General features: G+C 40.8%; 1 non-coding gene across 1 annotated transcript; it reads right to left on the reverse strand.

The window, feature by feature from the left end:
• Positions 1 to 4448: 4448 nt before the first annotated feature.
• On the reverse strand, positions 4449 to 4520 carry TRNAE-CUC. Its single transcript has one exon. It is a non-coding gene; the product is annotated as a tRNA-Glu (tRNA).
• Between the last annotated feature and the right edge of the window lie 129 nt (positions 4521 to 4649).

The following is a 4649-nucleotide window of genomic DNA, read 5'->3' on the forward strand; positions in this document are numbered from 1 at the left end:
TGATTTCAGAACTGAATGTTATTGTTGAAATTTTTTACAAGTGTCAGTCTAAATTCACGCCTGGGTGCCTCAGTCATTAAGCATCTGCCTTCAGCTCAGGTCCTGATCCCACAGTCTTGGGAGGTCTTGGGATCAAGCTCCCTGCTCAGCGGGGAGCCTGTGTCTCCCTCTGTCTGCTGCTCCCCCTACTTCTGCACTCTCTCTCTCTGTCAAATAAATAAATAAAGTCTTTTAAAATAAATAAATGAATAAATAAAGAATTTTGTCCAAGAGATAATAAACAAATTATGTAGTTTTCACCTTTGTATATCAATTTTAAATAATATACCTGCATGCTATATGATGAGAGAGAGTGGCAGTAGGTGAGAGACTCTCCTCCTTTGCCTCCAGTTCTCTGTGGACCAGGGGATGATTTCTGGAGCCCTGGGCACATACAGCAGAATTCAGTGGGCACTTCCCACACATGTGTACACATGTGTATGTTGCATCACCCATATACAGACTGAGAGATTAAAGGAAGGCATAGGCTATGAGGTGTAAGCTCCATATAATCACCTGCACAGCGGTTCCACAAATGCACATACACACCCTCACCCAGACAGATGGCTGCGTATACCTGCCATCTGTCTATTCAACACAAAATAGATGCTAACTACCTAGTAATATCGATTACATCCACACCAAGCACGCAATGCTACCCTTGCTCACCCCAGAGATCTATGTAATCACCCACCACACCCTCTCCTTGCCACCCACATTTAGCCAAACCAAGCTGCTGATCAAGAACCGGAGGTACTCTGGTGACCTGGGCCTGAGGATGGAGCTCTGAGATGGGGAAGGAGGACCTTTCATGCTGAATTCCTTGTGTTCTGTGAATTCCAGGAAGGTACTAGAAGCCTGGCCAGAGATGGAGCAATTACAGTACAACCTCCTTCTGGAGGAGAGTCCCTGTGCTCTGCAGGTATTCAGGCATATTTCAGAGTAACTAAATGAAGAGGTTTGAACGAGGACTGATTGAGTGGTTGGGTTGTTATTAAGTACAGCTATTTACTTATGCAAATAGGAAGTTTTTTTAAGATTTTATTCATTTTTATTTGACAGAGAGAGAGAGATAGTGAGAGAGAGAGCACAAGCAGGGGGAACAGCAGGCAGAGGGAGAGGGAGAAACAGGCTCCCCACTGAGCAGGGACCCTGGGATCATGACCTGAGCCAAAGGCAGTGGCTTAACCAACTGAGCCACCCAGGCGCCCCTAAATAGGAAATTCTTGAAGGCAGGGACTTTTTCTTCTTCTTCTTCTTCTTTTTTTTTAATATTTTATTTATTTATTTGACAGACACAGCGAGAGAGGGAACACAAGCAGCGGGGAATGGGAGAGAGAGGGAGAAGCAGGCTTCCTGCCGAGCAGGGAGCCCAACATGGGGCTCGATCTCAGGACCCTGGGATCATGACCTGAGCGGAAGACAGATGCTTAATGAGTGAACCACCCAGGTGCCCCCTTTTTCTTATTCTTTTCAGTGATTTAATAAACACTATTATGTGTCTGTCTGCTGCTCCCCCTACTTGTGCACTCTCTCTCTCTGTCAAATAAATAAATAAAATCTTTTAAAATAAATAAATGAATAAATAAACTGACTCTTTAACACTCTGTAGGTCCATTTGGCCATTTTTTTCCCTCCCTCCCCCTTGCCTCCCCTTTTCCTTCCTTCTTCTGTCTTTTCTTCCCTTCAATTGCACCTTGTTCCGATAGGCATTTAAGGTAACACAGAGCCTGGCACATGGCTGATGATTTGCTCAATCAGTCTTTAACTGTGAATGAAGGACTGAGAGAGGAAAAGAAGAAGGTCCAGGAAAGATGACAAAGCCTCCTTCAAGCCAGTTTCCGGCCCACCATTCAGACAGACAAGTAATTTTCCTGTCTTCCCTATTTTAACCAGTCCATTAAGTGCTCCAGAGGAGGTCTTCTGAGGTCAGAGTCAGCAGAGATAGAGAAATGGGAAGTTGTCTTCCTAGTAACCCTAAAGAGCGTGAGTCAGTGTCTCACCTCTTCCAAGTTCTCTCCTCCCAGCATCTGTCTGGGCAGGGAAGCCCTGACTCTACTCACACCAATGTTATCTCCAGGGAAAAGCCTTCACAGGGGCCCCTGAGGCCCCAGCTCCCTGGACTGCCCCTCTTGAGACTTCACTATAATTTTGTTATTTTTACAATGATAAATAAAAGAAATCCTATAGTACATGACCTTTTGAGATTGAGATTGATTCTTTCACTCTGCATAATTACCTGGGCTCTGTCCAAGTTGTTGCCTATATCAATAATTCATGTGTTCTTATTGATAAGTAACATTCTATGGTATTCTATGGTTCTAGTCTATGGAATTCTATTTTACAGTTTAACCATTCACCTACTGACTGAGTTGTTTCCTGGTTTTGGCTGTTACAAATAAATGTGCTATGAATGTTTGTGTATAGGTTTTTTGTGAGCAGAAGTTTTCATTTCTCTATTTCTCTATCTATCCTGAGATAAATGCTTAAGAATGTAATTGTTGGGTTGTAATGTAAGTGCCTGTTCAATATTGTAAAAAATTGCCAGGCTCTTTCCAGAGTGGCAGTATCATTTATATTCTTTTTTTAAAAAAGATTTTATTTATTTATTTGAAAGAGAGAGAGACAGCTAGAGAGGGAACACAAGCAGGGGGAGTGGGAGAGGGAGAAGCAGGCTCCTGGCTGAGCAGGGAGCCCAATGTGGGGCTTGATCCCAGGGAATCATGACCTGAGCCGAAGGCAGACGGCAGACGCTTAACGACTGAGCCTCAGCCGCGGCAGATGCTTAACGACTGAGCCACCCAGGCGCCCCCCCCCCATTTTACATTCTGACCACAATGAATAAATGATCCAGTTTCTCTTCATCCTCACTAGCATTTGGTATTATCACTACTTTTTATTTTAGCCATTCTGCAAAGAGAGTGGGGGTATCTCGTTGTGATTTTAACTTGTACTTCAATAAAATAAACATTAATGTCTTTTCATGTCTTTGGCTTATTTTTTTCATTTGGATTGTTTTACTTTTTTACCATTGTTTTGAGAGTTCTCTATGTATCCTATGTATGAGTCCTTTGATGTGTGGTTTACAAATATTTTTTTCTATTTATTCCTTGTCTTATCCTCTTACGGTCTTCTGCAGAATAAATTTAATTTTTACAAGGTCTGATTTAATAATGTTTTATGGATTATACTTTTGTTGTTATCTAAGAACTCTTCACTAAGCCCTAAGTCCTGAGGATTTTCTCCTAAAAATTTTATAGTTTTATATGTAATATTTAAATCTGTGATTCATTTTGAGCTGATTTTTGTGTAAAATGTGAGTAGTTTTTCAAGAAAATTAAGAATTTTCATAATCCTACCACTTATAGAAAATCATAAAAAATCATAAAAGTTACATTTAGATGTTTGTCCTTTCAATTTTCTTTTTCCTTTGTTCTTATGTATGTTTGGATCCCTTCCAATTCCTTTTGAAGATGAGGGAAGTTTTCAAAATTAAACTTACGAGGTTAGATAGAATTTCATTCTTTCTTCTTCATCCTTTAACCAGTTTTACCGGTTAGAAACTAAGTTTTAGAGAGGGTAAGCAACTTGCCTTCAGCTGGAAAGGCACAGTCAGGACTTACACATCTCAACCTGACCACTTACCTAGCCATCCATCATTCACTGTGACTTGCTCCATAGTGGGCTAAATTACAACAAACAAAAAACAACAAAAGCAATTGCTAGAACACAGTAGAGCAGAAGTAAAATTTTTTGTGCAAGATTTGGAGCTGTCTGGGAAACAAGGTTCTGAATAATAGGGAAATAGAGTGTACCCTAGGGCAGCCCTGGCTTGGAGGTCTAGAAAACATGTCCAAAGAGAAATGAATACTTTGAAAAACAATAAATTAGGCATAGAAGCTCAGAACATTATACAAATGTTAAGAAGACAGAATTTAAATGTGATTTAATTGTTTTTATTATTACAATATATTATTTTCCACAGGCATTACAATAGAAAAATAGTGAAAATTCCTAGAATAAAGAACTTTAAAGAGAAGCTATAAAAGATATTTTGGGAACAATTGGGAGAAATTTGAATGTGAACTGGCATATGATGAGATGTTAATGTTGAACAGTGTAATGATGTCTGCAACTTTCACATGGGTGGCAAGCTGGGGATGCAAGAAAGAGAAAGAGAAATGCAGCAAAATATTAACCAATGTCGTATCTAGGCAGAGAGAACACTTGCCTGCATTCTGGGTATACCACAATGCCAGACACACAGCCAGCGCTTATTAATCGTATAGCACCGTTCACTTAGCGTTACCTTCTGCAAAAACAAAAACTTACCAGATACAGTTTGAGGTTTTGTAGTGGGAAGCCAGATACTGTTTCAGGTTTTGTAGTGGGAAGGAAAAGAAAAGCCATTCCCTGACCGGGAATCGAACCCGGGCCGCGGCGGTGAGAGCGCCGAATCCTAACCACTAGACCACCAGGGACGATCTGCTTCTATCTTTTCTAGTAAGCTAGACAAAATATGTGATGTATGACACAAATTGGGAGCATGAACTCGATTGGCTAAATTTTGGCTGCCTAAACCGCCTCTGCCACTGCAGATCTGGAAAGAG

This window comes from Zalophus californianus, chromosome 5 (assembly GCF_009762305.2).
Source record: "Zalophus californianus isolate mZalCal1 chromosome 5, mZalCal1.pri.v2, whole genome shotgun sequence".
NCBI classification, from domain to species: Eukaryota; Metazoa; Chordata; class Mammalia; order Carnivora; family Otariidae; genus Zalophus; species Zalophus californianus.